This window comes from Artibeus jamaicensis, unplaced genomic scaffold (assembly GCF_021234435.1).
Source record: "Artibeus jamaicensis isolate MK-2021 breed Jamaican fruit bat unplaced genomic scaffold, CSHL_Jam_final contig_2170, whole genome shotgun sequence".
Classification (NCBI taxonomy): Eukaryota; Metazoa; Chordata; class Mammalia; order Chiroptera; family Phyllostomidae; genus Artibeus; species Artibeus jamaicensis.
The window spans coordinates 2,747,625-2,760,109 of record NW_026521445.1 but is presented as its reverse complement, the minus strand read 5'-3'; positions in this window follow the sequence as shown (position 1 = coordinate 2,760,109).

Genomic DNA, 12,485 nt, shown 5'->3' with positions numbered 1-12,485 from the left:
GTCTTAAGGACCTAGCCACAATGCCTGCTCAGCAGTCCCAATCCCCCAAGGTTTCACACTCCACTAGCACCTCAGAGTGCACCCCTCCCACAGGCAGGAGCGAAGACATCTAGGCAGCCAGAGAAATACTCAGAAGCAGCAGCAGAGTGGGGGGAAAGCACATTACAGAGCCCAGCATCTGTGTCTAGCAGCTGCCAAGCATCCTCCATGTGTTCATGCAGCTGTCGTGTGATCGCAATGGAAGACGAACAGAAGGGCAAAGAGAACGTTCCGCAACAGGCTCTGAGTGCCAAGGAGGTAGGTGGGCTCTGGGGCACCCGAGGCCGATCCGCTGGATGATTCTAGGAGCTGCCACTTACCTTGGACAATGGCCATGCAGAGGGAGCCCTTAGGTAGCCAGATCACTCCTGGGCCTGTGCACAGCAGGATACTGATCGCCACCCTCTGAGCCAGGTGACCCAGCAAAGTGGAGAGTAGAGTTGCCTCACCAGTTTTCTTAGTTTTCCAGTCTCCAGTCTCCATCTCTCAGAGAGTATTGAATGATGTACCACTTTGTGTTCAATTTTGTGAATCAAAGCTAAATACGGTAGGAGAATTAAGAAATTCTCACCAAGTAATCACAGAGAATATTCAGGGTATCATCATTCAACCAAAATTGGGAATTACTAGTTTTGACACCCACCTGTGGGCAGCTGGGGGAATGAATGATGCTAATTATCCCACTCATTCACCCATTAGCTCAGAGATGTATTATGTGCCTACCAAATACATGAGAACACGCTAGGCTTTGTGGCAGCTAAAAGAGAAAACGTCTGGAATGTTCGTCGTGCTATACACTTACAAAAAGTTTGTCCATTATTTCTTTTCTTTTTTATTTTATAACCAGAGTTAACATGCAGTCATCTGCATGGTACAGATGTTCCAGATATTTACAGCCATTGACTATTCTGATTGGGCAGCTCCTTTGTGAACCACTTGTTACAATACAGCCTTTTGGAGACCACCCAGTGCTGCAAGGTCATATTTACATCCTCAAAGCATCACCTCCTAGTGAAGGGCACAGCCAGCACTGGAACCTCTGAGGGGCCTAGGATGCAGTTAGCAGAGGAAGGTACCAGAATGCTGTGAAATAATTCTGTGGTGACAGGAAGCAGGTACCTGACTGTGTGGACTAGAGAGCAGACACAGTGCGCTGGTGAAATAAAAAATAAGGGAAAAGTCATCAGGCACTCAAGGCAAACTTGATGAAGGACTCCATTTGGGTGGGGGAGTGGCAACTGAGACAGGCCTTGAAGGAAGGAATGCAGGGTGTGAATTTGGGCTGGGCTTTGTTCACAGTTGTGAAGAATGAAGATGGAATCCCTGGGTTCAAAACTCGATTTTCCACGTATAAGATGAGGATGATAACAACAACGTCTACTCAGAGGTTGTTCTGAGGATTAAGAGATAATCTAGGTAAAGTGCCTGATGTAGAATGTGCTCAATGAATGCCTGGTGCCATTAGGTCAGTCCCCTTTGTACACGGCCAGTGGTAGGTGGTCCAGCTTCCTTCTGCAGAGACTCTTCATTGCCCTCATATAACACCCAGGATTCCTAGTTGCAAGCAAGAGAAACCACCTCTGGCTGATGATGACCTGTGCACAGCTGCCCAGAGAAGGCATTCATTGAAAGGCAATTCATAGAATCACCAGAAAAGCCAAAGAATCAGGTAAGAAAGGGGGCTAGAGCCAAGGGAATTGGGACAGCCAGGACTCTGGGCAAAGCCATCCTTGCAGAACCACCCAGTAAAAATGACATTGCTCATGCTTGACAGAACTCCTCAGTCCCCTGTGACAGTGCTCTCAACACCTCTACAGCCACTGGCCTGAGTACCCTACTGTATCTTCCTCTTGGTTCTAGAATCCGAGCCTGAGAGGGGCAACTGACTGGTGAGTCTAAGGTAAATGCCCTCACCTAGCTGCCACAGCAGGCAGTTGAAAAGCTGGCTTTTAAAAGTTCGACTTTTCCAAAGCAGATGAGCCCAGCCTCCCACCAAAATTTATACAGTAGCCCTGTCTGGTGTGGCTCAGTGGATTGAGCGCTGGCCTGTGAACCAAATGGTCACCACTTCGATTCCCAGTCAGGGCACCTGCCTGGGATGCAGGCAAGGTACCCAGTAGAGGGTGCGTGAGAGGCAACCACACATCGATGTTTCTTTCTCCCTCCCTTCCCCTCTGTCTAAAAATAAATAAATACAATTTTTTAAAAAAGATTCATGCATTAAAGCGGGGTCCATACACTGGAAAAGGGTTCAAGTGCTGAGCAGCTTAAAAACAATTGTCCAATGCACCTGTCAGGCCCCCACCCAAGCTCCTGCCCACCCCTCTCGTCCACATCCCAGGGCTTCCTGACCGAGGCCTTCACAGTCCAGCAATACTGAACTATTCTTACGTGTCCGATGCACTGTGCTGTTTCAGGCCTCTGAGTAGATTTACTTATTGCTCTTTATCTTTTCTCCTCTGCTCCTTCACCTGCTTGTTATCTGTGTAACCTTCCAGGGCAGACCCTACAACTTACTCAGCATTGTATTGCCACACCTAACATGTCTGTAGTATTCGCTCACTCGATGGCTATTATATTGAATCATTTGACTAAAGACTGTGACTATATTTTCTTAACCCAAATTTGAAAACAAGTCTGAGAAGTCCAAGGGCACCTGGAGCTGAATGCATTAGATTGGAAGCAATCCTAAAAGCATAACACCAAACTATTAGAAGTGAAGTCTCAGGAGAATAAGCACCCAGAGTTCTCACCACCTGGTTCACCTCCCAGCCCCACCCAAACGCCCCTTTCTGTTTTTCCAAGCAAACAACCTCTGCTTCCCAATAGCCTCACCCCAAACCTGCTCATCATGGTGCTTAGTTCGCCTTCAGGAACCATCTCCCCTTCCCTCTGGAAGATGCAAACCCATGGCACATGGTTGCACAGACAAAGATGGCATGTTTTCCGACCTCCCTTGCAGCTAGTATGATCTTATGAGAAAGGCTGGGCCCACAGGGTATGAGTGGAAGCCATGTATGCAACTTTGAGCCACGTCTTTAAAGGGAAAGATGTGCTCCCTTCCCTACACCTCCCGCCTCCTACTGTTTTCACTGGGACTATGGTGGTGAGACCCCAGGATACGGCAGGTGTGGGCCCTGAAAGATCTCAAAGAGCAGTCTCCATTCAGGTAGTGGAGGACCTCCTTCCAGACCGCTCCACGAGGAAGACATTTGCGTTTTGTTTAAGCCACTACTATTTTGGGTTTGTTACACACAGCTGAACTCACAGCCTAGTGGATATTACTAATTAAACTTGAAATGCAGCCATTTTTTTCATTATCAGCATAGATGCCTGGCACCTACACAGCTAGGATATGATCTGTGTGTGGTGGGACTTAGAAGTTCCTGAGTAGACCTCTCTCCTCTGCCTCAAGCCTTTCTCCACCCACTGTCCTGAAGCTTCCTGAGGGCTTGCTCAGGAAGAGTTTCATTCCCTGTTAAAATATAAATAATCTTAGGAGGGATAACACTTCATGTTAGTATCAGTTTTCATACCCATGAAAGACAAAACTGAGATAGTTCTGCTGAGGAAAAAGAGGACTTAGAATGAAAATGCAAAGCCATTGAAAACTTGTCAGCTTCACAAATTCCCTTCACATTGGCCTTGGGATAGATCCAAATGCTTGCACAGAGACTGCCTCCCGGTTGTGAATATCCGCTGGTTCAATACCCTGATCCCCCCTGAGGCAGGTCTCACCGCCTTCAGTCACACTGAGGAGAGTGGATTTGCCAGGTAAGGGCCCCCTACCCTCTGGGAAGGAACCACCAACATTGTCAGGTGAGTCCCCAAGTCTGCCGTGTCCCACCCATGGCAAAGGAGCAGGAGGGGAGACCCTCTTTGGGACAAGGAAAGCAGTGCCCTTCCTCCTCCCTACCCAACGTTTCTGGCTCTCATGGATGATACTGCACTTCCCCCTTTGCCCTTGATGGAGTTGACAGTCTAATTTATCCACCAGTCACTTTTTCCCCAGTTTGGGATCTGGTGAATTTCACATTCGGCAGTTGACTCGGCATGCCCCACAGTGAAGGAACCTGAGTATTCTGTCAATCTCCATAGCTTTAGGGAATGTTATCAGTGCCATTTGGTGATTAAAAGCAAGAAGCAATCGCCCTATGATAAAGAAGCTAATGATCAAGGCCCCATAATAGCTTTTTTAAATATTATTGCTAAGTCACAACACTCTCCCCCTACTTTTTATTCATGCAAATGAAGTGCAAATCAAATAAAAGCGAACTGTCTGTCAGCAGGTTGGTTTAAATACCAGATCTCTCTTTTTTTTTCTTCCCTTTTAAATAAAGAGCAAACAAGGACAGAAAAGAAACAAGATGGTGCCTTTAGTGTTTGTTTTAATACTTTTGTTTTTCCTTTTTCTCTCTTCCTCCTGCAGTAGGCCGGAAAGGTCACAAGATAAGTGTTTTCCATTCATATCCCTGAGCTGTAGGTATTTGGAGATGATGAAAAATGCACTTTTTTGTTTTCCCTTTTTGTTTGGAGGCCTCCTGTCAATGTGCCCAGAAAAATGCTTCTGGAGCAGATGGAGAAAGCACATGAAGCCGTGCCGGGAGACCACGTTTCCAGAAACGAGGTCTGTGTCAGCCCTGCTCTTCAACAGCCAGGGCTGCCCAGGGAGCCAGCCACACCAGCCTCGGTGCCCTGCGCCAGAATCCAACAGGACCCTGAACTCTTGGTCATTCCTAGTGTCTATTAATCTGGCACCTGCTTCTAGGGACCTTATATTTTTCATCTGGAGACCAACAAGGCTTTTTCACCAACAGGCTTTGGTTTGGTGACAGTGTTGGAAAGAATCTTGAGATAAGCAATTGCATCTGCAGCCAGGAGAATGGGGTCCCTCTGTGGAGCTAGGCGTGATAGGTAGCCCCAGTTGCAGGTGTCTGCAAGCCTCTTGAACTTGGTGGGAAAATTCCTGACACTCCACTGATTGTCTTGTGGTTGTCTTACTACGGGTGTTGTAATGGGTATTATTCAATTATGCCTCCAGACTGAGGGGGTCTGGGGGGAATGGCCAACAAAGTAATAACCAACAGCGTAACTGCCATCCCCCTACTGTGCCAATGGGTACGATTAAACAATAGTCAACCCTGTTGGGGTCTCTGGAGAAGGCCAATAAATAGCACCTCTCTTCACTGGAGATCTGAACAAATGGATAACTAAGACAAAGGCATGGAAGACAGAAGCCCAAATAAAACCTTTATCACCAACAAATACCCCCTGGAAGGACACTGATGTGAGAGGCCCAGAATTAAGCAGAGTTGCTCTCCTGGACACACACGTGTTCATGAAGATGGTCTGGTCAGTGTACCGTGGGGACAGAACTCTTGCTTCTCACAGCAGGTGAATAGCTCCCCAGAAGGGAAGGGGGAGGTCAAATGTGTTCAGTTTATTTTTCCTAAATGGACTAATCAGATAAGTCATTCACCTGGAGTGACAGATGGAGAAGGTCCAGCATCCACACGTACTACTTAGAGAGAAACATCAGGAGAGCGGAACGAGCCTTCCCTCCCCCAATATCATTGTAGTGGTGAGGAAATGGACAACAAGCAGTTAAGAGAAAAGATTTTGTTTATGATACTCAATCAGTAAAAGGTAATATCAAGTCTTTAGATTGCCGCTGAGGGCAGCATTTCATTTATAGAGACCGACTCTCAGGGACCAGGGGGCGTCACCATCACTGGGCCATCAGCCATTTCCCACCCTTCACCACATGCCATGTCCTTGCTTAAAGTCCGACGATCCTCTCCTTCTCTAAGCTGGTGCTCAAGGCTGACCATTCAGTATCCTCACAGAAGACTCATGTCAGAGAAAATACCCCAGGTTCTTTACAGCTCACCTTACATGAGAGAATGTTCTGGAGGCCTTTGTAGATGGTTCACAGCCCCATTCAGTCTCACTGGTCTCAGCCTCTTCATTGACAGAAATACCTCCTTCAAGCTGACACTGGAGAAGAGATTTCAGAACAGAAATTACATTTATTAAAGGTATATATTGTTGAGAACATTGTCCATTGTGTTGTTCAATTTCCTGAAAATAACACGCACATACACATACACACACCTCTTTTAGCCATAGAGTTGTGGTATTTTTCCTGATTAGGATACTCTTGGCTTAAGGACAACATCGTTAATATAAAGTTTGTTATAAATCACTTCAGTAAATTGTGTTCCCTGTTTTGATATAGCCATCAGGAAAAGTCAAAACCAAAGTTGTGGTTCAATGTCAATTGAATAGTATAGAACGTTCAAGTCTGTGTGTCTGCAAATTCTCCCTTTTTAAAAATGTTTCCTCTTACCATATTTCCACCCTGTGTCCTATTTATATTCTTATACAACAACATTTGTTTTCTATTTTGCAATAGACTAGGTATTCTTGCAAGAAATCATAAATTCTAGGAAAGACAGAGACAAATAAAATGCATCCTCTATTTTCATCATTAAGTGTACAATAAACTAATTATTACACTTTATAAAAACATTCAATAAATACATATTTCCTAGGCTTTTAAATTTTAGAATCGAAACATAAAATTTAATTTTATATAAATTTCCAAATACCCCACCAATTTTCATCTGTCATCTAAAACCAAATGTAAACAATTATAATAGATTTTCTTTTTAAGGTTGCTGACTCACAAATGACCAATTAGATTCTATTTTTCAACACAGTGATTTATTTAAAGTTATTTTCCTTCATCACGAAGGTAATTCATAGCGTTAATAGAAGCAGTCAAAGAATAAAGCATTTGACCCAGGTTAATTCTGTTTAAATTTCTATAAATATATTTTAGATTTAAAATCATAGTGCTTTTTTGCCACTGGATTTGCCATGCAAAGAATACTTGCAGTTAGTAAACTTTGCTAAAAAGTCCTCATGAAACATGTCTTCCAAAAGCTCTCTCTGTCGGCAACTGCAGCTAAATTTAATCTCCTTTATATTCTATTGCCTCTGAGATTGAAAGAGATTTTTTGGGTTCTTGTTTTGGTTCATGTTTTCCCCCAGAAATGTCAACTGTTGCTGTCATTCTTATTAAAGTAGGTTATCTCATTGTTGGTTCATATAAACCAAGCTTATTTCTTGCAAAATTTTTTTTAATAATCCAAAGTCCAACCACTACGCCAGTTGTTATCAGTCTGGCCTTTAAAATCAGAAGTCCGAGGGACAGAAAATGAGACCCTTTTCTATGTCTTCTTCCCTGTTCCACTCTTGTATTTACAGAGAGTGAAGAGAAACTGGTAAGGCTCTGGATTTTTTTTAAGAAGATGTCTCATATATGGCAATATTTATCTTAAAAGGAGAAATAAGATCCCTAGCTGGTGTAGCTCAGTGGACTGAGCTCGGGCTGCGAACCAAAGGGTCACCAGTTTGATTCCCAGTCAGGGCACATGCCTGGGCTTCAGGCCAGGTCCCCCCAGTGGGGGCCGCGTGAGAGGCAACCACACATTGATGTTTCTCTCCCTCTGTTTCTCCTTCCCTTTCCCTCTCTCTCAAAAATAAAATAAACACAATCTTTAAAAAAAGAGAAATAGGAGTTTTTCTATTCTTCCGGAGTGTCACGCACTTGACATTCATCATTCACATCTTCAGCCATTCATTCACCTGATGAAGATTGCACCCACTCCACGACAGAGCAAAGCCATATCGTGGAGGGAACCAGAGAGACAGAAGCCAAAACACTTGGTCCCTTGGAAGCCAACAGGCTACTTTGGGAAACACGGCCCACCTAGGTCCTACCACACAGTCGAAGCTCCATCAGTGCAGGTCGCACTAAGCTGTACCCACAAACACAATTTTGGGTCTCTAATTCAGCAACATATCAATATGTCCACATGAACACAGATCAACCAGAAAAGCCATGGGCTGAGGCCTTGTGCAGAACTCAGAAAGCAAGACGGTTAGAATCTGTTGAGTTAGATTCATCCATTTTATTTCAATATTTTTTTTACCATGTAGTCACTCCTATTTTTGCCCCTAATCTTGAGACGAACTTTAAGAATGTAGGTCTTGGAGCTAGATATTTTGTAACTGAAGTATATATTACATAACAATAAAAGGCAAGACCTTAAGGTTTTGAACATTCAGTCTGACGAGTTTTAGTAATTGTCCACGCCCATGTAACCACCACTTAAATGAGATATAGACCATTTCCATCACCCCAGAAATTTCCCTAAGTGCCTCGCCAGCAATCACTGTCTATTATTACGAATTAATTTTGTCTGTTCTAGAACTTCATGTAAATGGAATCATAGAGCACATGCTTTTAAAATGTTTGCTTTCACTCAAATTGTGGTTTTGAGATATTATTTGTTCCTTTGTATTGTTGAAGAGTACTCCACTACATGAACAGATTACTGCTCAGAGGAAATTCGGGTTCTTTCCAATCTTTGGCTATTATCAATGACTGAGATTGCTATCATCATTTTTGTATGTCATTTTTGTGTACATGTTTTCATTTTTCTCTAATGTATACCTTGGACTTGGTATTTCTGGGCCATATCGCAGATATGTGTTCAATTGTTTAAGAAACTACCAAGTAGTTCTCCTAAGTGGTTGGGTTGTTTTACACTCCAGCCAGCAAATACATCAAAGTCCTGATTGCTCACATGTGGTTCTGAAGTCTTTTTGGACTTGGCCATTTTCATGTGAGTGGAATAGTAACTTGCTATGGTTTTAATTTGCATTTCCTTGGTGACTAATGGCTTTTCATCCACAAGAGCAAGAAGCAGATGAAAAGATTTTTGCCTAATTGTTCTTGGTTGTCTTCTTATTGCTGGTTAGTAGGAGCTCTTTTTATATCGTAGACATGAAATCTTTGCCACACATATATATCTTGCAAGTATTTTCCTTTTCAGTCTGTGGCTTGAATATTCATTTTCTTAATGATGGAATAGATCTCACCTGGTCTCTTCTCCCATTAAACTTCTCTAGGGAAGGATTTAGAAGTATAGTTCTTTTGATATTACTAATAATCAACCTTTTCTTTTCATCATATAAAAAGGGCATTTCTCTAGTTCTCCCTCTATCCACTCTGTTTCTTGGTTTATAGTCTTTGCTGAACTTGACATGTCTCTAAAATCATCTATATATCCCTAATCTGAATTCATTTCTTTATTCTCTAAACACATATAGCAGTTTCTTTACTTGTCTCTTTACTTCTTTCTATAGTAATAGTTTACGTGTCTTCGACCCAGACCTCTCTTGAGCTCCAGACCACCATAACTACCAAGTATACTTAGCCTGTCTACTCAGACATTCCCTTCACACTATGCAGCCTCCAAATGCAATTCTTTATTCTGCTCCTTGCAAAGATAATCCCTTTTGGGGCTTTCTGTCATGGTGGGTGGCACCACCATGTACCAAGTTCTTAGTCCAGAAACCTGGGTGTTTTTGACTCTCATATCCTGTCCCTCTGCCAAGCCCATTCATTGACCTCCTGACCTTCCATGCTCCACCCCAAAGATCTTGAATGTATCCTCTTGTCTCCACCCCACTGCCGAGTCCTAGTCCAATCACTGCCATGTCTTTTCTAGATTCCTGCTTCGACTCTGTCATCTTTCTCCCACTACCATCCAACTATGTCATCTTTCGGGTAGTTTCTAGAAAGTGCCAAGATGTCTCTTCTCAGGTCTTTGCATTTGAAATTTTCCTTGCCTCGACTGTTCTTCTTTAGGGCATCTGAAATAGCCACCCACCCTGATACTCCCTATCACAATACCCTCTTCATTTCTTTCTTAGGATTTATTCCAAACTGTGGTCACATTTCTCGTGTTTCTCTCTCCCACTAAGAAGTAAGTTCCAAGAGCGAGGTCTGCATGTTTTTCCTGCTCACAAGTATATCTCTAGGGTCCAGCCAAGTGCCTGGCACATAGTAGGCACTTAACAGGAATTACCAAATGAAAGAATGTGTCTCTTACCAGTTCAAATCTAAGATCATGTCTTTTGAATTTTCTATTCACCCCCAAAGCATTGCTTTGCTCCAGTGGATGTTATAAAGGTCTTTTGCAAACAGTGCCATCTTTCCCAAATCAGTATTCGTGATCTCGCTTCCTATCTATTGCAACCTTTTTGTCCCCTAGCCCATCAATGATCTATAGCCAACCCCAGATCTGTTGTTTTTCTTACAGATCTTTGCACTGCATCTGTAGAGCTGCAGCTACAAGATACCAAATAATGAGCAAAAGCAATTTTTGGCGGATTCAGTCAAATTGGTGGTGAAAAGCTAACTCTGTCATGGAGCTGAGTAATCAGCACCGTCAGACAAGAGCTCAGGTACATGAATGCGGAGTCCACACACAAACGCTTGCATTTCCTGTACCTTCCTCTGCCAGCTGCCACTCTCCCCTCCTGCAAGGGTGTTTGAGTCTGATCCTCTCAGCCAAGGGGCAGATGGAGACGTTGTTTGCAATTGAGATGAGAATATTTTATCAGACTTCCTACAAATGGGGTCCACTGAATTTGAATCTGCCAGCAAAGCGCTGACAAAAAAGAAGATAAAGTCTCAACAGGATATCCTGTAAGGTCTCCTCAGGAATTAGTGTGTTTTGGATCAACATTCAGTCGATAGATGATAAACTTCCAAGGGCAACCGAGAGAGCCCTGAAACAGACACTTCCCTGGTCCCTCCAGCCTCCCAGTGAAGGCTGCATGGCCGAAGGGAACCTGGGTCAGGAGCCAGGAAGTCTGTATTCCAGGCCTGGTTCTGGCCCTGACTTCTTGGGTCACTGTCTGTGGGTGATGTCACTTTTCAGTCTCTCAGTTACTCCATCTGTACAATGGAAGGAATACATCCTATTTCTCCCAAGGGGGTTGCAAAGATGTTCGGAAATTAATAGGCCATATAGATAGATGAACCAAGAGCTGTTTGTAAAATTTACTATATTTTGTTCTTTTCTGTCTCATACAACTCCACAATAAATGCCGTATAATAGCAAGAGTTGCTGATGTTAATTGAGCAATTACTATATGCCAGATATGTGCAAAGCAAATATATATGCACAAAGTCCACTTTGCTTCACTTTGCACAAATTAGCTTTTTGAATGATTACTAGACTCTGAAAGAGGATGCTTTTGAAAAAGGGCACAAGGATATGAAAGCTAGCATTATCTTATTAATAGATAGATTTTAGTATTGCCTCAGAAAATATCTTCACAGGCAAATTGAAACCCAGAACCATCCCCAGAACTGCACTGCTACCACCTCTGAATTACTTCCCCCAGCTCCCTCATACACAGACACAATATCTGTACACACACAAACACATGCGTAAATAATAGTGATTGTCCAGATTTACTGTTCACTCACTATGTGCCAGGAGCCGGGGCAAGTGTTTTACAAGTATTATTTCAATGGCTCAACAACCCCTGGAGCAGATACTACTTTTAGCCCCAAGCTGATGACTCTGAGACATGGAGAGTAGCTCGCCCTAGATCAGAAGTGAGAGATGGAGCTGGAATTGGAGCCCAGCCTTTCTGAAATCCAGAATTTGCTTTTCTATCCAGTACTCCAAACTTCCTCTCAATGTATTCTCTTCCCATTTCAATCTTTCTAAATTAAGCTTTAGAACTAGTGTGTGCATTTAGCACAGAAAGATTTCTGATACTCAGAAACCAAATAGTTGTCACAAAAGCCATGTACCCGAGATCATAGGAAATTGTGTGGGGACACACATGCAATGGAGTACAAGGTGCACCGGCCCTGCCAGTACTGGCTGTGTGACCTAGGACCAGCCACTTGGCCTTTCTCAGCCTCAGAGAGGCTACGAAAATGAAAGAATTGAGCTAAATGATACTGACATTTCACACATGTGTAAACTCTGGTACGAGTGAGTGTGTACAGGCTCATTCCCCAACTGGCAGCCTGGCCAGTGCCCCAGGAGCTCAGGGAGAATAAAGGGGGGCACGCAGGACCTCAACCCAAGCGGGCTGCACATTCCTCTCCATCGCAGGCCCTGTCGGCAGCTCTCCGAAAACACAGGCTGGATCCAACGTGCCTGTTCCAGCATCACTTCTGTTTACCCCACCATCAGGATGGTGTCATTTAGCCAGAGCCATCATTCACAGTCACACCAAATGGCCCATGGAAGAAAAGTTGGTTACAGTCGAAGAACAGATGACAAGTGACAGGCTCTGCTCCTGATTTTTCACAATAACAGAAGAGACCAGCAACTGCTGTGGTGGTCCAACACCCGAACAAACCATCCCTTTCCAAGCAGACTCGGTCTGCCACTATCCGCTCCTCTGTGAGGGATGGGGAGTGTCCCGGGGGAAGGAGCGCCTCCCTGTCTTCCCGTGGATGATAGCAAGAGAGCACACACAGCAGGAGAAAAATAAATCACTTATCTCCTCTGCATACCCAGTGCTACCCAAGTAGGCAGAGATGGCAAAGGCGGTTG